The sequence below is a fragment of the Leiobunum rupestre genome, chromosome 9 (assembly GCF_980474605.1).
Source record: "Leiobunum rupestre chromosome 9, qqLeiRupe1.1.hap1, whole genome shotgun sequence".
NCBI lineage: Eukaryota > Metazoa > Arthropoda > Arachnida > Opiliones > Sclerosomatidae > Leiobunum > Leiobunum rupestre.
The window spans coordinates 55,253,737-55,274,644 of NC_143392.1; the positions used below are offsets into that span (position 1 = coordinate 55,253,737).

General features: G+C 43.3%; 8 non-coding genes and 7 pseudogenes across 8 annotated transcripts; all 15 read right to left on the reverse strand.

Moving 5' to 3' along the window:
• Window positions 1–711: 711 nt before the first annotated feature.
• On the reverse strand, window positions 712–890 carry LOC149931317 (U2 spliceosomal RNA; annotated as a pseudogene).
• A 1,796-nt stretch (window positions 891–2,686) lies between these two features.
• On the reverse strand, window positions 2,687–2,802 carry LOC149931318 (U2 spliceosomal RNA; annotated as a pseudogene).
• Window positions 2,803–3,867: 1,065 nt separating this feature from the next.
• Window positions 3,868–4,059, reverse strand: LOC149931319 (U2 spliceosomal RNA). Its single transcript, XR_016476223.1, has one exon. It is a non-coding gene; the product is annotated as a U2 spliceosomal RNA (small nuclear RNA).
• A 1,063-nt stretch (window positions 4,060–5,122) lies between these two features.
• LOC149931320 (U2 spliceosomal RNA) lies at window positions 5,123–5,314 on the reverse strand. Its single transcript, XR_016476224.1, has one exon. It is a non-coding gene; the product is annotated as a U2 spliceosomal RNA (small nuclear RNA).
• Window positions 5,315–6,381: 1,067 nt separating this feature from the next.
• On the reverse strand, window positions 6,382–6,573 carry LOC149931321 (U2 spliceosomal RNA). The gene has a single exon (XR_016476226.1). It is a non-coding gene; the product is annotated as a U2 spliceosomal RNA (small nuclear RNA).
• Window positions 6,574–7,638: 1,065 nt separating this feature from the next.
• LOC149931322 (U2 spliceosomal RNA) lies at window positions 7,639–7,830 on the reverse strand. The gene has a single exon (XR_016476227.1). It is a non-coding gene; the product is annotated as a U2 spliceosomal RNA (small nuclear RNA).
• Window positions 7,831–8,893: 1,063 nt separating this feature from the next.
• Window positions 8,894–9,085, reverse strand: LOC149931323 (U2 spliceosomal RNA). Its single transcript, XR_016476228.1, has one exon. It is a non-coding gene; the product is annotated as a U2 spliceosomal RNA (small nuclear RNA).
• A 1,061-nt stretch (window positions 9,086–10,146) lies between these two features.
• LOC149931324 (U2 spliceosomal RNA) lies at window positions 10,147–10,338 on the reverse strand. Its single transcript, XR_016476229.1, has one exon. It is a non-coding gene; the product is annotated as a U2 spliceosomal RNA (small nuclear RNA).
• Window positions 10,339–11,403: 1,065 nt separating this feature from the next.
• LOC149931325 (U2 spliceosomal RNA) lies at window positions 11,404–11,595 on the reverse strand. Its single transcript, XR_016476230.1, has one exon. It is a non-coding gene; the product is annotated as a U2 spliceosomal RNA (small nuclear RNA).
• Window positions 11,596–12,658: 1,063 nt separating this feature from the next.
• On the reverse strand, window positions 12,659–12,838 carry LOC149931326 (U2 spliceosomal RNA; annotated as a pseudogene).
• A 1,591-nt stretch (window positions 12,839–14,429) lies between these two features.
• On the reverse strand, window positions 14,430–14,532 carry LOC149931327 (U2 spliceosomal RNA; annotated as a pseudogene).
• Window positions 14,533–15,595: 1,063 nt separating this feature from the next.
• Window positions 15,596–15,774, reverse strand: LOC149931328 (U2 spliceosomal RNA; annotated as a pseudogene).
• A 1,694-nt stretch (window positions 15,775–17,468) lies between these two features.
• On the reverse strand, window positions 17,469–17,651 carry LOC149931329 (U2 spliceosomal RNA). Its single transcript, XR_016476579.1, has one exon. It is a non-coding gene; the product is annotated as a U2 spliceosomal RNA (small nuclear RNA).
• Window positions 17,652–18,714: 1,063 nt separating this feature from the next.
• LOC149931330 (U2 spliceosomal RNA) lies at window positions 18,715–18,894 on the reverse strand (annotated as a pseudogene).
• Window positions 18,895–20,485: 1,591 nt separating this feature from the next.
• Window positions 20,486–20,588, reverse strand: LOC149931331 (U2 spliceosomal RNA; annotated as a pseudogene).
• Window positions 20,589–20,908: the final 320 nt, after the last annotated feature.

Below are 20,908 nucleotides of genomic sequence, written 5' to 3' on the forward strand. Positions count from 1 at the left end.
GGGGTATTTGAGTCTTTCTAATAAAATTTGTTTATTTTTAAATATTTTCTTTTACGCTGTTTCTAACTAGTTCGCTAAGGCGATAATTTATCTTCGGTTTTCTCTGGGTCTTTTTTTAAATAAGTGGCAACATGGAACCGTGCTTAATCGATAATTAGAAAAAGTAAGATCTTGATCATACGGAGTTTCCTCCTGCACGCTTACCAGAACAGCTGTAGAGAAGTGTCATGAGATATGGCACTACGAATTGACCGTGGTTGCCGCGTAGTACGCGCCCCGGCATCAGCAACACAAAAACTCGTTTTTTCCAAACCATCCCGCTTTTAACAGTCCCCTATTTCTACAGCGATAGTACCGCAATCCTCGCTAGGTAACTCGATGTAAATAACTTATATGGTGTCCGTTTCGAGAACGGAGTTACCATGGTTTGGGAGGGGTTAATTTTTTTAAAGGGGAAGACGTGTTGCCAATGCGAATGTCGAAAAGCGGCCGGCTGTGAACTCCTAATCATGTCTCCTGTTAGTAACGAAAGTGACTTAAAAAAACATACCGTTGGTAACGTACGACAGTTAAGGTAAAAAATTACAAAACAAATCCGTCCGAATCTTCAAAATGATCTACTAGCCAATGACGACTTTCCCTCTTATGACGTCAGGAATATATATATATATATATATATATATATATGGTGTTTGATTTTAGATTCATTGAGCGAGGTGGGCCGATCCTGGAAGAACTGCAATACCAGGCCAACCCGTGGCGGAGGTGGAGCAAGCTCCGACCTCTCCGCCGCCGTCCAAAAATAAGTTTAATATCTTGGGCCCCGATGGGACCCGTATCAGATATTAAGCTGATAAGAACAGATACTGAATTTGTTTATTTAAAATTCTGGTCATATTTACAAATGTCCGCGTTATTAATTAATTAATTTAGCGCGAACATAGTTTAAATCAAGAAAACATTGTCATAGATTACTGGAGTAGCAACAATCGTCATAACACAAATACTAGTTCGATGGGTACTAGGTTTTTTTCCCAAGGTAAGTGTTTTCTTTTCTAATTTTACTTTTAGGCATATTTTTTAACTTTTTCTTTACAGGGTGAACTGGTTTTTAGGCAAGTATAAAGGTAAGTATCATTTTTAACATACAAATACCATTTTCTTATTTTTAACTTTTAAGAAATGTTTTTAGTTTAAAACTAAAAATTTTAAAAACATTTAGCATTATAAGACTTTTCAGTTTACTATAATTGATTTTATCTAATTTAACAGCGTTATTTCATGGTAAGTATATAACAGGTAAATAAATTTCCCTAAATATAACTACAAAAAGTTATTTTGATAAAACCGAAGGTAGACTTAAAAGTGTCAATAAAAAATATTTTAAAAACATATTTACAATTCGAACCGAACCAGGGTCCTAATTTTTCCCTTTTTTTGAATCTTTTTCATGAAGAGGGCTATGACGTCGTTTGAAGCGATTCTCAAGTGCTCTCTCCGCCTTCGCTAAAGTCTGATCCCTCCAGTCCGTGATTCGCTTTTCCGAGTGCGTTAAAGCTTTGGCACGGCGACAGAAATCTTCAATTTCATGTCTCGGCAATACCGCCCAATTCCAATCCCGTTCGTAAATCTCAACCTCCTTGGTTGATTCTGGACCAGCTTCCGGCACAGATGGAGCTTGGTGACCTGGTGATTTCAGGGCGTCGGCGTAACCTTTGGGGTTTTTTCCTGATGTTCCAGGGGACGCTTCTGGTGATGACAAGTACCAGCCGTCGTCCCCCTCTTTGAGTTGGTTGGTTTCCACTACCGCCTCTTCCATCTCAGCAAGGTTTTCCCCACCGCTAGCCTCGGCCCCTGCTAGTGGTGGTGGTGAGGTCAAGCTCCTTGAGTTCTCGTGCTCTTTCGGTGCCGGAATCTGGTCTTGAGTGTCGGTGCTCTCTGGGGTCTTTTTCGCCTTATTTTTCTTCTTCGGGCAATCCCGAACCTGATGACTGTCCTTGCGACAATAGAAGCACATGCGCTGGACGCCTTGGTACACTATCTGGATACGATGGCCACTGATAGTCATCAGGTTCGGGATTGGGCTTTTGATCTTAACTTCTAGACGACGATTGCCGGTACGCACGTCCTTAAGTGGGCCTTTCTGGTACGTTTCCCACGTTTCAGACAATACTTCGCAGTAGTTCTTTAGGACGGTCTTCAGGAAGCTTAATTCCCACCAGCTAGGTGCATCTTTTACAGTGATTTGAGAAACAGGATCCGCAACTCCAATAATATTCAAGTGCTTCTCCCCAACGATAATACCGGCGTCAATAGCCTTCTGGTAGCAGACAATGTCCTTGAAGGTAATTTGCACCTCTGCTTTTCCAAGCATCTGGAAGACTGTGATGCTCTGGGGGCCAATGCATTCGAAAAGGGCTACAGCCAAATCTTCAACATTGACCCCGTCAAACTTGATTCTCGCTGTGGCCTTCTTTGAGGACACAGAGGAGGACTGCGATGCTGCTGGCAAGGACTGCACGGCAGGCATGGCGACGTTGGTGGCGACCGCCGAAGCGGAGACCGGAACTCAGGAACCGCTGGTTGGAGGCAAACGGCAACTGAGGAACTGGAACCGGTACTGGAACAGGATCATGATCAGGAACTGGCGTGGCGACGTCTGGTGGAGCAGCGTGGCAGGCGAGCGGGCAGGTACGTATAACTTTTCCCTTTTATAGGAAATACGGTTCCCAGCCTTTGGCTTCGAAGAAAGGAGCAAACAGATACTACACTTTGATCTTAGCCAAAAGGCCGAGAAGCGATAACCGGCAAAGGGGGCTTTGGTGGTTGAAAAAGAAAAAGAGTGAGATTGAGCATTCACAAATTTCATAATTATGTTTAAGCAGATTGCTCGTGGTTGGAGATGACAGCGTGTATAACCATCACGTCTGACCAAAGAAGGTAACTTCTTGATTTCAAACAAAAAGATCGACGGCCATCGAGCGTTTTCAGCCGTCAACGGTAATATCACGCAGAATACATTGGTTCTCGACCCATCAACGACGGTAAGCCGCGTCGAGTGGGGTCATTTCTTGGGAGGGAGGGAGACCACCAGGGAACACGGCGTGCCGGTGGCTGATCTCTTCCTCTCACCCTCTTTTTTTTCATTAACGGGGTATTTGAGTCTTTCTAATAAAATTTGTTTATTTTTAAATATTTTCTTTTACGCTGTTTCTAACTAGTTCGCCAAGGCGATAATTTATCTTCGGTTTTCTCTGGGTCTTTTTTTAAATAAGTGGCAACATGGAACCGTGCTTAATCGATAATTAGAAAAAGTAAGATCTTGATCATACGGAGTTTCCTCCTGCACGCTTACCAGAACAGCTGTAGAGAAGTGTCATGAGATATGGCACTACGAATTGACCGTGGTTGCCGCGTAGTACGCGCCCCGGCATCAGCAACACAAAAACTCGTTTTTTCCAAACCATCCCGCTTTTAACAGTCCCCTATTTCTACAGCGATAGTACCGCAATCCTCGCTAGGTAACTCGATGTAAATAACTTATATGGTGTCCGTTTCGAGAACGGAGTTACCATGGTTTGGGAGGGGTTAATTTTTTTAAAGGGGAAGACGTGTTGCCAATGCGAATGTCGAAAAGCGGCTGGCTGTGAACTCCTAATCATGTCTCCTGTTAGTAACGAAAGTGACTTAAAAAAAACATACCGTTGGTAACGTACGACAGTTAAGGTAAAAAATTACAAAACAAATCCGTCCGAATCTTCAAAATGATCTACTAGCCAATGACGACTTTCCCTCTTATGACGTCAGGAATATATATATATATATATATATATATATATATATGGTGTTTGATTTTAGATTCATTGAGCGAGGTGGGCCGATCCTGGAAGAACTGCAATACCAGGCCAACCCGTGGCGGAGGTGGAGCAAGCTCCGACCTCTCCGCCGCCGTCCAAAAATAAGTTTAATATCTTGGGCCCCGATGGGACCCGTATCAGATATTAAGCTGATAAGAACAGATACTACACTTTGATCTTAGCCAAAAGGCCGAGAAGCGATAACCGGCAAAGGGGGCTTTGGTGGTTGAAAAAGAAAAAGAGTGAGATTGAGCATTCACAAATTTCATAATTATGTTTAAGCAGATTGCTCGTGGTTGGAGATGACAGCGTGTATAACCATCACGTCTGACCAAAGAAGGTAACTTCTTGATTTCAAACAAAAAGATCGACGGCCATCGAGCGTTTTCAGCCGTCAACGGTAATATCACGCAGAATACATTGGTTCTCGACCCATCAACGACGGTAAGCCGCGTCGAGTGGGGTCATTTCTTGGGAGGGAGGGAGACCACCAGGGAACACGGCGTGCCGGTGGCTGATCTCTTCCTCTCACCCTCTTTTTTTTCATTAACGGGGTATTTGAGTCTTTCTAATAAAATTTGTTTATTTTTAAATATTTTCTTTTACGCTGTTTCTAACTAGTTCGCCAAGGCGATAATTTATCTTCGGTTTTCTCTGGGTCTTTTTTTAAATAAGTGGCAACATGGAACCGTGCTTAATCGATAATTAGAAAAAGTAAGATCTTGATCATACGGAGTTTCCTCCTGCACGCTTACCAGAACAGCTGTAGAGAAGTGTCATGAGATATGGCACTACGAATTGACCGTGGTTGCCGCGTAGTACGCGCCCCGGCATCAGCAACACAAAAACTCGTTTTTTCCAAACCATCCCGCTTTTAACAGTCCCCTATTTCTACAGCGATAGTACCGCAATCCTCGCTAGGTAACTCGATGTAAATAACTTATATGGTGTCCGTTTCGAGAACGGAGTTACCATGGTTTGGGAGGGGTTAATTTTTTTAAAGGGGAAGACGTGTTGCCAATGCGAATGTCGAAAAGCGGCCGGCTGTGAACTCCTAATCATGTCTCCTGTTAGTAACGAAAGTGACTTAAAAAAAACATACCGTTGGTAACGTACGACAGTTAAGGTAAAAAATTACAAAACAAATCCGTCCGAATCTTCAAAATGATCTACTAGCCAATGACGACTTTCCCTCTTATGACGTCAGGAATATATATATATATATATATATATATATATATGGTGTTTGATTTTAGATTCATTGAGCGAGGTGGGCCGATCCTGGAAGAACTGCAATACCAGGCCAACCCGTGGCGGAGGTGGAGCAAGCTCCGACCTCTCCGCCGCCGTCCAAAAATAAGTTTAATATCTTGGGCCCCGATGGGACCCGTATCAGATATTAAGCTGATAAGAACAGATACTACACTTTGATCTTAGCCAAAAGGCCGAGAAGCGATAACCGGCAAAGGGGGCTTTGGTGGTTGAAAAAGAAAAAGAGTGAGATTGAGCATTCACAAATTTCATAATTATGTTTAAGCAGATTGCTCGTGGTTGGAGATGACAGCGTGTATAACCATCACGTCTGACCAAAGAAGGTAACTTCTTGATTTCAAACAAAAAGATCGACGGCCATCGAGCGTTTTCAGCCGTCAACGGTAATATCACGCAGAATACATTGGTTCTCGACCCATCAACGACGGTAAGCCGCGTCGAGTGGGGTCATTTCTTGGGAGGGAGGGAGACCACCAGGGAACACGGCGTGCCGGTGGCTGATCTCTTCCTCTCACCCTCTTTTTTTTCATTAACGGGGTATTTGAGTCTTTCTAATAAAATTTGTTTATTTTTAAATATTTTCTTTTACGCTGTTTCTAACTAGTTCGCCAAGGCGATAATTTATCTTCGGTTTTCTCTGGGTCTTTTTTTAAATAAGTGGCAACATGGAACCGTGCTTAATCGATAATTAGAAAAAGTAAGATCTTGATCATACGGAGTTTCCTCCTGCACGCTTACCAGAACAGCTGTAGAGAAGTGTCATGAGATATGGCACTACGAATTGACCGTGGTTGCCGCGTAGTACGCGCCCCGGCATCAGCAACACAAAAACTCGTTTTTTCCAAACCATCCCGCTTTTAACAGTCCCCTATTTCTACAGCGATAGTACCGCAATCCTCGCTAGGTAACTCGATGTAAATAACTTATATGGTGTCCGTTTCGAGAACGGAGTTACCATGGTTTGGGAGGGGTTAATTTTTTTAAAGGGGAAGACGTGTTGCCAATGCGAATGTCGAAAAGCGGCCGGCTGTGAACTCCTAATCATGTCTCCTGTTAGTAACGAAAGTGACTTAAAAAAAACATACCGTTGGTAACGTACGACAGTTAAGGTAAAAAATTACAAAACAAATCCGTCCGAATCTTCAAAATGATCTACTAGCCAATGACGACTTTCCCTCTTATGACGTCAGGAATATATATATATATATATATATATATATATATATATGGTGTTTGATTTTAGATTCATTGAGCGAGGTGGGCCGATCCTGGAAGAACTGCAATACCAGGCCAACCCGTGGCGGAGGTGGAGCAAGCTCCGACCTCTCCGCCGCCGTCCAAAAATAAGTTTAATATCTTGGGCCCCGATGGGACCCGTATCAGATATTAAGCTGATAAGAACAGATACTACACTTTGATCTTAGCCAAAAGGCCGAGAAGCGATAACCGGCAAAGGGGGCTTTGGTGGTTGAAAAAGAAAAAGAGTGAGATTGAGCATTCACAAATTTCATAATTATGTTTAAGCAGATTGCTCGTGGTTGGAGATGACAGCGTGTATAACCATCACGTCTGACCAAAGAAGGTAACTTCTTGATTTCAAACAAAAAGATCGACGGCCATCGAGCGTTTTCAGCCGTCAACGGTAATATCACGCAGAATACATTGGTTCTCGACCCATCAACGACGGTAAGCCGCGTCGAGTGGGGTCATTTCTTGGGAGGGAGGGAGACCACCAGGGAACACGGCGTGCCGGTGGCTGATCTCTTCCTCTCACCCTCTTTTTTTTCATTAACGGGGTATTTGAGTCTTTCTAATAAAATTTGTTTATTTTTAAATATTTTCTTTTACGCTGTTTCTAACTAGTTCGCCAAGGCGATAATTTATCTTCGGTTTTCTCTGGGTCTTTTTTTAAATAAGTGGCAACATGGAACCGTGCTTAATCGATAATTAGAAAAAGTAAGATCTTGATCATACGGAGTTTCCTCCTGCACGCTTACCAGAACAGCTGTAGAGAAGTGTCATGAGATATGGCACTACGAATTGACCGTGGTTGCCGCGTAGTACGCGCCCCGGCATCAGCAACACAAAAACTCGTTTTTTCCAAACCATCCCGCTTTTAACAGTCCCCTATTTCTACAGCGATAGTACCGCAATCCTCGCTAGGTAACTCGATGTAAATAACTTATATGGTGTCCGTTTCGAGAACGGAGTTACCATGGTTTGGGAGGGGTTAATTTTTTTAAAGGGGAAGACGTGTTGCCAATGCGAATGTCGAAAAGCGGCCGGCTGTGAACTCCTAATCATGTCTCCTGTTAGTAACGAAAGTGACTTAAAAAAAACATACCGTTGGTAACGTACGACAGTTAAGGTAAAAAATTACAAAACAAATCCGTCCGAATCTTCAAAATGATCTACTAGCCAATGACGACTTTCCCTCTTATGACGTCAGGAATATATATATATATATATATATATATATATATATGGTGTTTGATTTTAGATTCATTGAGCGAGGTGGGCCGATCCTGGAAGAACTGCAATACCAGGCCAACCCGTGGCGGAGGTGGAGCAAGCTCCGACCTCTCCGCCGCCGTCCAAAAATAAGTTTAATATCTTGGGCCCCGATGGGACCCGTATCAGATATTAAGCTGATAAGAACAGATACTACACTTTGATCTTAGCCAAAAGGCCGAGAAGCGATAACCGGCAAAGGGGGCTTTGGTGGTTGAAAAAGAAAAAGAGTGAGATTGAGCATTCACAAATTTCATAATTATGTTTAAGCAGATTGCTCGTGGTTGGAGATGACAGCGTGTATAACCATCACGTCTGACCAAAGAAGGTAACTTCTTGATTTCAAACAAAAAGATCGACGGCCATCGAGCGTTTTCAGCCGTCAACGGTAATATCACGCAGAATACATTGGTTCTCGACCCATCAACGACGGTAAGCCGCGTCGAGTGGGGTCATTTCTTGGGAGGGAGGGAGACCACCAGGGAACACGGCGTGCCGGTGGCTGATCTCTTCCTCTCACCCTCTTTTTTTTCATTAACGGGGTATTTGAGTCTTTCTAATAAAATTTGTTTATTTTTAAATATTTTCTTTTACGCTGTTTCTAACTAGTTCGCCAAGGCGATAATTTATCTTCGGTTTTCTCTGGGTCTTTTTTTAAATAAGTGGCAACATGGAACCGTGCTTAATCGATAATTAGAAAAAGTAAGATCTTGATCATACGGAGTTTCCTCCTGCACGCTTACCAGAACAGCTGTAGAGAAGTGTCATGAGATATGGCACTACGAATTGACCGTGGTTGCCGCGTAGTACGCGCCCCGGCATCAGCAACACAAAAACTCGTTTTTTCCAAACCATCCCGCTTTTAACAGTCCCCTATTTCTACAGCGATAGTACCGCAATCCTCGCTAGGTAACTCGATGTAAATAACTTATATGGTGTCCGTTTCGAGAACGGAGTTACCATGGTTTGGGAGGGGTTAATTTTTTTAAAGGGGAAGACGTGTTGCCAATGCGAATGTCGAAAAGCGGCCGGCTGTGAACTCCTAATCATGTCTCCTGTTAGTAACGAAAGTGACTTAAAAAAAACATACCGTTGGTAACGTACGACAGTTAAGGTAAAAAATTACAAAACAAATCCGTCCGAATCTTCAAAATGATCTACTAGCCAATGACGACTTTCCCTCTTATGACGTCAGGAATATATATATATATATATATATATATATATATGGTGTTTGATTTTAGATTCATTGAGCGAGGTGGGCCGATCCTGGAAGAACTGCAATACCAGGCCAACCCGTGGCGGAGGTGGAGCAAGCTCCGACCTCTCCGCCGCCGTCCAAAAATAAGTTTAATATCTTGGGCCCCGATGGGACCCGTATCAGATATTAAGCTGATAAGAACAGATACTACACTTTGATCTTAGCCAAAAGGCCGAGAAGCGATAACCGGCAAAGGGGGCTTTGGTGGTTGAAAAAGAAAAAGAGTGAGATTGAGCATTCACAAATTTCATAATTATGTTTAAGCAGATTGCTCGTGGTTGGAGATGACAGCGTGTATAACCATCACGTCTGACCAAAGAAGGTAACTTCTTGATTTCAAACAAAAAGATCGACGGCCATCGAGCGTTTTCAGCCGTCAACGGTAATATCACGCAGAATACATTGGTTCTCGACCCATCAACGACGGTAAGCCGCGTCGAGTGGGGTCATTTCTTGGGAGGGAGGGAGACCACCAGGGAACACGGCGTGCCGGTGGCTGATCTCTTCCTCTCACCCTCTTTTTTTTCATTAACGGGGTATTTGAGTCTTTCTAATAAAATTTGTTTATTTTTAAATATTTTCTTTTACGCTGTTTCTAACTAGTTCGCCAAGGCGATAATTTATCTTCGGTTTTCTCTGGGTCTTTTTTTAAATAAGTGGCAACATGGAACCGTGCTTAATCGATAATTAGAAAAAGTAAGATCTTGATCATACGGAGTTTCCTCCTGCACGCTTACCAGAACAGCTGTAGAGAAGTGTCATGAGATATGGCACTACGAATTGACCGTGGTTGCCGCGTAGTACGCGCCCCGGCATCAGCAACACAAAAACTCGTTTTTTCCAAACCATCCCGCTTTTAACAGTCCCCTATTTCTACAGCGATAGTACCGCAATCCTCGCTAGGTAACTCGATGTAAATAACTTATATGGTGTCCGTTTCGAGAACGGAGTTACCATGGTTTGGGAGGGGTTAATTTTTTTAAAGGGGAAGACGTGTTGCCAATGCGAATGTCGAAAAGCGGCCGGCTGTGAACTCCTAATCATGTCTCCTGTTAGTAACGAAAGTGACTTAAAAAAAACATACCGTTGGTAACGTACGACAGTTAAGGTAAAAAATTACAAAACAAATCCGTCCGAATCTTCAAAATGATCTACTAGCCAATGACGACTTTCCCTCTTATGACGTCAGGAATATATATATATATATATATATATATATATGGTGTTTGATTTTAGATTCATTGAGCGAGGTGGGCCGATCCTGGAAGAACTGCAATACCAGGCCAACCCGTGGCGGAGGTGGAGCAAGCTCCGACCTCTCCGCCGCCGTCCAAAAATAAGTTTAATATCTTGGGCCCCGATGGGACCCGTATCAGATATTAAGCTGATAAGAACAGATACTACACTTTGATCTTAGCCAAAAGGCCGAGAAGCGATAACCGGCAAAGGGGGCTTTGGTGGTTGAAAAAGAAAAAGAGTGAGATTGAGCATTCACAAATTTCATAATTATGTTTAAGCAGATTGCTCGTGGTTGGAGATGACAGCGTGTATAACCATCACGTCTGACCAAAGAAGGTAACTTCTTGATTTCAAACAAAAAGATCGACGGCCATCGAGCGTTTTCAGCCGTCAACGGTAATATCACGCAGAATACATTGGTTCTCGACCCATCAACGACGGTAAGCCGCGTCGAGTGGGGTCATTTCTTGGGAGGGAGGGAGACCACCAGGGAACACGGCGTGCCGGTGGCTGATCTCTTCCTCTCACCCTCTTTTTTTTCATTAACGGGGTATTTGAGTCTTTCTAATAAAATTTGTTTATTTTTAAATATTTTCTTTTACGCTGTTTCTAACTAGTTCGCCAAGGCGATAATTTATCTTCGGTTTTCTCTGGGTCTTTTTTTAAATAAGTGGCAACATGGAACCGTGCTTAATCGATAATTAGAAAAAGTAAGATCTTGATCATACGGAGTTTCCTCCTGCACGCTTACCAGAACAGCTGTAGAGAAGTGTCATGAGATATGGCACTACGAATTGACCGTGGTTGCCGCGTAGTACGCGCCCCGGCATCAGCAACACAAAAACTCGTTTTTTCCAAACCATCCCGCTTTTAACAGTCCCCTATTTCTACAGCGATAGTACCGCAATCCTCGCTAGGTAACTCGATGTAAATAACTTATATGGTGTCCGTTTCGAGAACGGAGTTACCATGGTTTGGGAGGGGTTAATTTTTTTAAAGGGGAAGACGTGTTGCCAATGCGAATGTCGAAAAGCGGCCGGCTGTGAACTCCTAATCATGTCTCCTGTTAGTAACGAAAGTGACTTAAAAAAAACATACCGTTGGTAACGTACGACAGTTAAGGTAAAAAATTACAAAACAAATCCGTCCGAATCTTCAAAATGATCTACTAGCCAATGACGACTTTCCCTCTTATGACGTCAGGAATATATATATATATATATATATATATATATATATGGTGTTTGATTTTAGATTCATTGAGCGAGGTGGGCCGATCCTGGAAGAACTGCAATACCAGGCCAACCCGTGGCGGAGGTGGAGCAAGCTCCGACCTCTCCGCCGCCGTCCAAAAATAAGTTTAATATCTTGGGCCCCGATGGGACCCGTATCAGATATTAAGCTGATAAGAACAGATACTACACTTTGATCTTAGCCAAAAGGCCGAGAAGCGATAACCGGCAAAGGGGGCTTTGGTGGTTGAAAAAGAAAAAGAGTGAGATTGAGCATTCACAAATTTCATAATTATGTTTAAGCAGATTGCTCGTGGTTGGAGATGACAGCGTGTATAACCATCACGTCTGACCAAAGAAGGTAACTTCTTGATTTCAAACAAAAAGATCGACGGCCATCGAGCGTTTTCAGCCGTCAACGGTAATATCACGCAGAATACATTGGTTCTCGACCCATCAACGACGGTAAGCCGCGTCGAGTGGGGTCATTTCTTGGGAGGGAGGGAGACCACCAGGGAACACGGCGTGCCGGTGGCTGATCTCTTCCTCTCACCCTCTTTTTTTTCATTAACGGGGTATTTGAGTCTTTCTAATAAAATTTGTTTATTTTTAAATATTTTCTTTTACGCTGTTTCTAACTAGTTCGCCAAGGCGATAATTTATCTTCGGTTTTCTCTGGGTCTTTTTTTAAATAAGTGGCAACATGGAACCGTGCTTAATCGATAATTAGAAAAAGTAAGATCTTGATCATACGGAGTTTCCTCCTGCACGCTTACCAGAACAGCTGTAGAGAAGTGTCATGAGATATGGCACTACGAATTGACCGTGGTTGCCGCGTAGTACGCGCCCCGGCATCAGCAACACAAAAACTCGTTTTTTCCAAACCATCCCGCTTTTAACAGTCCCCTATTTCTACAGCGATAGTACCGCAATCCTCGCTAGGTAACTCGATGTAAATAACTTATATGGTGTCCGTTTCGAGAACGGAGTTACCATGGTTTGGGAGGGGTTAATTTTTTTAAAGGGGAAGACGTGTTGCCAATGCGAATGTCGAAAAGCGGCCGGCTGTGAACTCCTAATCATGTCTCCTGTTAGTAACGAAAGTGACTTAAAAAAAACATACCGTTGGTAACGTACGACAGTTAAGGTAAAAAATTACAAAACAAATCCGTCCGAATCTTCAAAATGATCTACTAGCCAATGACGACTTTCCCTCTTATGACGTCAGGAATATATATATATATATATATATATATATATATGGTGTTTGATTTTAGATTCATTGAGCGAGGTGGGCCGATCCTGGAAGAACTGCAATACCAGGCCAACCCGTGGCGGAGGTGGAGCAAGCTCCGACCTCTCCGCCGCCGTCCAAAAATAAGTTTAATATCTTGGGCCCCGATGGGACCCGTATCAGATATTAAGCTGATAAGAACAGATACTTTTAATTGTTTATTAAAAGCTTCGTTAATTTTACAGTTTTTACATGTTTACGTTTGTTGTATTGGTTCGCGTTTTACTTAATTAAATTATCGCGAACAAAAGTAAGGTTCATAGTCGATCAAGGTAAGTATAAGCATATAATTAATTTTTTCTTTTTTGCAGGGTTTAAACAGTGAGAGTTACGTAAAGTTAAAAACTTTAAAACAAAACACTAAGATATAATCGAGATAAAAACTTGATTTTAAAATTAAAGGTGACGAATAAAATATGTGAATAATACACTAAAATACATTTTAAAAATATATTAAAAGTGTATTAGAAACATATGTGCAAAATTCAGTATGTTACGTATTCTGCATATATATCTTGTTCGGGTGTGCTTTTGGCGGCGCTGGCGAATGACTTCTTCTCCTCGTTCTGGGTCTTTCCTTTCTTAGCTGATTTTCCTGGAGAATTGGTCAAGCGTCGTTTCGAAAATTTTTCTTGTTCCTTGCTGATGAGTGTTAACAACATCTGCCTCCTCCTGTCTGTTATAGCGTCAGTTGTCTCGATGTATTTCGTGTATCCTTGTAGTTCCTTTTGTGAGTAGTTCTTTAAGATCTCCAGTTCTTTCGGAGTGGCATGCAGGGTGTCGTAGCGATTCTTGGGCTGGGATTCCTGGTGGTCGCTTGGTGGTGTTCCCTGCGATGTTGCCGCTTTTGCTATGGGTAATTGCTCCTTAGCTGAAGTGTTGTCGACTGTCTCCTGGACGTGCTCGGGTTTTTCCTTTGGAGACTCTTTCTGACCTTCCTCCATGGGTTGATTCCGCTCTTCTTGTTTAGCTCGTTTTGCTTCACAAGTCGAGGTGTTATGGCCTTCTTGGTCGCAAAAAAAGCATTTTTTTACGACCCCTGCGTAGTATACTAATGCCCTGCTACGGCCAAAAAAGAGGACATTAGGAATGGTTTTTGTCATAATGATTTTTACTGAGCGGTCGCCGTTTTTAAGTCCTTTGAGTTCGGGGTATTCGTCTAATCTGTGAGCTTTGATGGTTCCGTAGTGTCGTAGAGTTGTTAATATGGCGTCCCATTGGATCCAGGAGGGCAGGTTCTTGATGGTTAACCAGACACCGTCGTCGTCGATGCTGGTTATCGAGCAGGGTTTCTCATTTATCGTCAGCTCCCCATAGGAGACAGCTTGCTGGAGGAAGGCCAGAGTGGTAAAGGTAAGTAAGAAGCAATTTTTACCCACAGGTTGAAGAGTCTCCAAGCACTGAGGTCCAAGTTTATCGTAGAAGGTCCGAGCGACGTCCAGGAATCCGGCGTCGACTTCAAGCCGGGCAGTCCGTTTTTTTACCTCTGCAGCCATTAAGGCTGTGGAGAGGTCGTCAGTTGAAGGTACGTCCCAAGAAGGAACGGCGTCAGAAAGTGATGGCAGGAACCAGCCAAGTCAGGATACGGCGTAGTGACCAGGAACAGCAGCGACAGGTAAGTGTCAGCAGGACCAGGACCAGGAACAGCAGCGGAATCAGGAACAGCTGAGGAACCGGAAACAGCAGCGGCAGCTTCAGAAGCAGGAACAGGAACAGGAACGTCAGGATACCGGCAGGTAAGTCAGCATCGCAGGAACTAGCTGTATAGCTGGAAAACTCGCTTAACGGCCTTTCGGCCAAGATTTCAGCGAAATAGCTGGGAACAGATACTACACTTTGATCTTAGCCAAAAGGCCGAGAAGCGATAACCGGCAAAGGGGGCTTTGGTGGTTGAAAAAGAAAAAGAGTGAGATTGAGCATTCACAAATTTCATAATTATGTTTAAGCAGATTGCTCGTGGTTGGAGATGACAGCGTGTATAACCATCACGTCTGACCAAAGAAGGTAACTTCTTGATTTCAAACAAAAAGATCGACGGCCATCGAGCGTTTTCAGCCGTCAACGGTAATATCACGCAGAATACATTGGTTCTCGACCCATCAACGACGGTAAGCCGCGTCGAGTGGGGTCATTTCTTGGGAGGGAGGGAGACCACCAGGGAACACGGCGTGCCGGTGGCTGATCTCTTCCTCTCACCCTCTTTTTTTTCATTAACGGGGTATTTGAGTCTTTCTAATAAAATTTGTTTATTTTTAAATATTTTCTTTTACGCTGTTTCTAACTAGTTCGCCAAGGCGATAATTTATCTTCGGTTTTCTCTGGGTCTTTTTTTAAATAAGTGGCAACATGGAACCGTGCTTAATCGATAATTAGAAAAAGTAAGATCTTGATCATACGGAGTTTCCTCCTGCACGCTTACCAGAACAGCTGTAGAGAAGTGTCATGAGATATGGCACTACGAATTGACCGTGGTTGCCGCGTAGTACGCGCCCCGGCATCAGCAACACAAAAACTCGTTTTTTCCAAACCATCCCGCTTTTAACAGTCCCCTATTTCTACAGCGATAGTACCGCAATCCTCGCTAGGTAACTCGATGTAAATAACTTATATGGTGTCCGTTTCGAGAACGGAGTTACCATGGTTTGGGAGGGGTTAATTTTTTTAAAGGGGAAGACGTGTTGCCAATGCGAATGTCGAAAAGCGGCCGGCTGTGAACTCCTAATCATGTCTCCTGTTAGTAACGAAAGTGACTTAAAAAAAACATACCGTTGGTAACGTACGACAGTTAAGGTAAAAAATTACAAAACAAATCCGTCCGAATCTTCAAAATGATCTACTAGCCAATGACGACTTTCCCTCTTATGACGTCAGGAATATATATATATATATATATATATATATATATGGTGTTTGATTTTAGATTCATTGAGCGAGGTGGGCCGATCCTGGAAGAACTGCAATACCAGGCCAACCCGTGGCGGAGGTGGAGCAAGCTCCGACCTCTCCGCCGCCGTCCAAAAATAAGTTTAATATCTTGGGCCCCGATGGGACCCGTATCAGATATTAAGCTGATAAGAACAGATACTGAATTTGTTTATTTAAAATTCTGGTCAAGGTTACAAATGTCCGCGGTTATTAAAAAAATTAAATTATCGCGAACATTGTATTGGTCAAAACAATATTTCATATCATAAAAGGAGTCATAACATTTTTAAATATATTTACAGGTTCTTATGTGTTTTACGTCAAGGTAAGTATTTTTAACTTTTCATATTACTTTTAGGAAAAATAATTTTAGAACTAATTTTTTTTTTTCTTTTTTCAGGGTTAACAGAAATCAAGGTAAGTATTTTACGTAAAATTTCATTAGTGTACATTTTTTAGTAAACGTTTAAACATTTAAAAATAAACTTAAATTTAAACTTTTAAAAACTAATCACAATAAATGATTTTTTATAGTTCCAACTTTCCCGTTTTAACGGTGACAATTAAAACATAAAACACAATAAATATTTAAAAAATATAGAAATATCAGAAGTATATTTACAAAAGTGCACCACTGTCCTATTTCTTCCCCTTCTTAGGGTCTTTTTCAATTGGAGGGCTCTGACGACGTTTGAATCGGCGCTGGAGTGCTTCTTGTGCCTTTGCCAGTGCGTCATCCCGCCAGGATAGGACATGGGGCTTGGTTGAGGTCAATACTTTGGCCTGCCGACAAAAGTCCTCAATTTCATTCTTGGGTAGGTGATCCCATGCCCAATTTCGTTCAAAAATTTCCAATTTTCTTTCAGGTTCCTCTGGTGTTGGAGGATCGGATTTCGGCGAGTCTTGGACTTGCCTCTGGGGTGACTTGACCGCATCTGCGTAGCCTGTGACTTTGGCGGGGGATTCAGGTTTCCCTGGGGAAGACTCTGGTGTTGCCAACGACCAACCCTCTTTTGAGCCCTGGAAGTCTCGTGAAGGTCCTGTTTCGTCCATTATGTCGTCGTGGGTGCTTACGTCTGCGGCATCCCCAACCGGAATCGGCGTTCCATTCCTTACTGTTTCTGGTTCTTCATATGACGGGTTCTGGTCAGCGACAGTTTCTGGATTTGGTCGAGCCTTCTTGTTTTTTTTCGGGCAATCCCGAACCTGATGACTGTCTTTACGGCAGTAAAAACACATTCTCTGTATTCCACGGTATGTAATTTGGATACGATGACCGCTTATGGTCATCAGGTTCGGGATTGTGCTCTTCATTCGGACCTCAAGGCGACGAGTACCATTCTTCAAATCTTTAAACGGGCCTTCTTGATAGGTTTCCCAGGACTCGGAGATAACCTCGCAGTATGCGCGAAGAGCAGCTTTGATGAACGATAGTTCCCACCAGCTCGGAGCATCTCGTAACGTGATGTAAGATACCGGATCGGAAATCCCAATTACATCAACTTGTCTGTTTCCGACCATAAGGCCGGCTTCTATGGCCTTCTGGAAACAAGTAGCGTCTTTGAAGGTGACCTGTGCTGCGTCCTTTCCCACAGGCTGGAACACAGTGATTCCATGCGAACCAACGAGCTCGAAGAGAGCTGTAGCAAGGGCGTCGATGGTCACGCCTTCAAACTTGATCCTAGCTGTTGCTTTTTTCATTGCAGCAGCTGGTGGGGAGGACATCGTTGACTGGGCAGGAGCCATGACAACGTTGGTGGCGACCGCCGAGGCGGAGACCGGACCTCAGGAACCGCTGGATGGAGGCAGACGGCAACTGGAACACTGGAACAACAGCTGGAACACGGACTGGGCTGGAAGCAGGAACGGCAGCAAATTTCGAGGCAGCGTGGTAAACCAAACGAGCAGGATCACTCGCCTTTAAGGCGTAAAACACTCCTCGCCCCCCGACTAAGATCTCGGTTTAGCACTATTGAGAACAGATACTACACTTTGATCTTAGCCAAAAGGCCGAGAACAGATACTACACTTTGATCTTAGCCAAAAGGCCGAGAAGCGATAACCGGCAAAGGGGGCTTTGGTGGTTGAAAAAGAAAAAGAGTGAGATTGAGCATTCACAAATTTCATAATTATGTTTAAGCAGATTGCTCGTGGTTGGAGATGACAGCGTGTATAACCATCACGTCTGACCAAAGAAGGTAACTTCTTGATTTCAAACAAAAAGATCGACGGCCATCGAGCGTTTTCAGCCGTCAACGGTAATATCACGCAGAATACATTGGTTCTCGACCCATCAACGACGGTAAGCCGCGTCGAGTGGGGTCATTTCTTGGGAGGGAGGGAGACCACCAGGGAACACGGCGTGCCGGTGGCTGATCTCTTCCTCTCACCCTCTTTTTTTTCATTAACGGGGTATTTGAGTCTTTCTAATAAAATTTGTTTATTTTTAAATATTTTCTTTTACGCTGTTTCTAACTAGTTCGCCAAGGCGATAATTTATCTTCGGTTTTCTCTGGGTCTTTTTTTAAATAAGTGGCAACATGGAACCGTGCTTAATCGATAATTAGAAAAAGTAAGATCTTGATCATACGGAGTTTCCTCCTGCACGCTTACCAGAACAGCTGTAGAGAAGTGTCATGAGATATGGCACTACGAATTGACCGTGGTTGCCGCGTAGTACGCGCCCCGGCATCAGCAACACAAAAACTCGTTTTTTCCAAACCATCCCGCTTTTAACAGTCCCCTATTTCTACAGCGATAGTACCGCAATCCTCGCTAGGTAACTCGATGTAAATAACTTATATGGTGTCCGTTTCGAGAACGGAGTTACCATGGTTTGGGAGGGGTTAATTTTTTTAAAGGGGAAGACGTGTTGCCAATGCGAATGTCGAAAAGCGGCCGGCTGTGAACTCCTAATCATGTCTCCTGTTAGTAACGAAAGTGACTTAAAAAAAACATACCGTTGGTAACGTACGACAGTTAAGGTAAAAAATTACAAAACAAATCCGTCCGAATCTTCAAAATGATCTACTAGCCAATGACGACTTTCCCTCTTATGACGTCAGGAATATATATATATATATATATATATATATATATGGTGTTTGATTTTAGATTCATTGAGCGAGGTGGGCCGATCCTGGAAGAACTGCAATACCAGGCCAACCCGTGGCGGAGGTGGAGCAAGCTCCGACCTCTCCGCCGCCGTCCAAAAATAAGTTTAATATCTTGGGCCCCGATGGGACCCGTATCAGATATTAAGCTGATAAGAACAGATACTTTTAATTGTTTATTAAAAGCTTCGTTAATTTTACAGTTTTTACATGTTTACGTTTGTTGTATTTGTTCGCGTTTTACTTAATTAAATTATCGCGAACAAAAGTAAGGTTCATAGTCGATCAAGGTAAGTATAAGCATATAATTAATTTTTTCTTTTTTGCAGGGTTTAAACAGTGAGAGTTACGTAAAGTTAAAAACTTTAAAACAAAACACTAAGATATAATCGAGATAAAAACTTGATTTTAAAATTAAAGGTGACGAATAAAATATGTGAATAATACACTAAAATACATTTTAAAAATATATTAAAAGTGTATTAGAAACATATGTGCAAAATTCAGTATGTTACGTATTCTGCATATATATCTTGTTCGGGTGTGCTTTTGGCGGCGCTGGCGAATGACTTCTTCTCCTCGTTCTGGGTCTTTCCTTTCTTAGCTGATTTTCCTGGAGAATTGGTCAAGCGTCGTTTCGAAAATTTTTCTTGTTCCTTGCTGATGAGTGTTAACAACATCTGCCTCCTCCTGTCTGTTATAGCGTCAGTTGTCTCGATGTATTTCGTGTATCCTTGTAGTTCCTTTTGTGAGTAGTTCTTTAAGATCTCCAGTTCTTTCGGAGTGGCATGCAGGGTGTCGTAGCGATTCTTGGGCTGGGATTCCTGGTGGTCGCTTGGTGGTGTTCCCTGCGATGTTGCCGCTTTTGCTATGGGTAATTGCTCCTTAGCTGAAGTGTTGTCGACTGTCTCCTGGACGTGCTCGGGTTTTTCCTTTGGAGACTCTTTCTGACCTTCCTCCATGGGTTGATTCCGCTCTTCTTGTTTAGCTCGTTTTGCTTCACAAGTCGAGGTGTTATGGCCTTCTTGGTCGCAAAAAAAGCATTTTTTTACGACCCCTGCGTAGTATACTAATGCCCTGCTACGGCCAAAAAAGAGGACATTAGGAATGGTTTTTGTCATAATGATTTTTACTGAGCGGTCGCCGTTTTTAAGTCCTTTGAGTTCGGGGTATTCGTCTAATCTGTGAGCTTTGATGGTTCCGTAGTGTCGTAGAGTTGTTAATATGGCGTCCCATTGGATCCAGGAGGGCAGGTTCTTGATGGTTAACCAGACACCGTCGTCGTCGATGCTGGTTATCGAGCAGGGTTTCTCATTTATCGTCAGCTCCCCATAGGAGACAGCTTGCTGGAGGAAGGCCAGAGTGGTAAAGGTAAGTAAGAAGCAATTTTTACCCACAGGTTGAAGAGTCTCCAAGCACTGAGGTCCAAGTTTATCGTAGAAGGTCCGAGCGACGTCCAGGAATCCGGCGTCGACTTCAAGCCGGGCAGTCCGTTTTTTTACCTCTGCAGCCATTAAGGCTGTGGAGAGGTCGTCAGTTGAAGGTACGTCCCAAGAAGGAACGGCGTCAGAAAGTGATGGCAGGAACCAGCCAAGTCAGGATACGGCGTAGTGACCAGGAACAGCAGCGACAGGTAAGTGTCAGCAGGACCAGGACCAGGAACAGCAGCGGAATCAGGAACAGCTGAGGAACCGGAAACAGCAGCGGCAGCTTCAGAAGCAGGAACAGGAACAGGAACGTCAGGATACCGGCAGGTAAGTCAGCATCGCAGGAACTAGCTGTATAGCTGGAAAACTCGCTTAACGGCCTTTCGGCCAAGATTTCAGCGAAATAGCTGGGAACAGATACTACACTTTGATCTTAGCCAAAAGGCCGAGAAGCGATAACCGGCAAAGGGGGCTTTGGTGGTTGAAAAAGAAAAAGAGTGAGATTGAGCATTCACAAATTTCATAATTATGTTTAAGCAGATTGCTCGTGGTTGGAGATGACAGCGTGTATAACCATCACGTCTGACCAAAGAAGGTAACTTCTTGATTTCAAACAAAAAGATCGACGGCCATCGAGCGTTTTCAGCCGTCAACGGTAATATCACGCAGAATACATTGGTTCTCGACCCATCAACGACGGTAAGCCGCGTCGAGTGGGGTCATTTCTTGGGAGGGAGGGAGACCACCAGGGAACACGGCGTGCCGGTGGCTGATCTC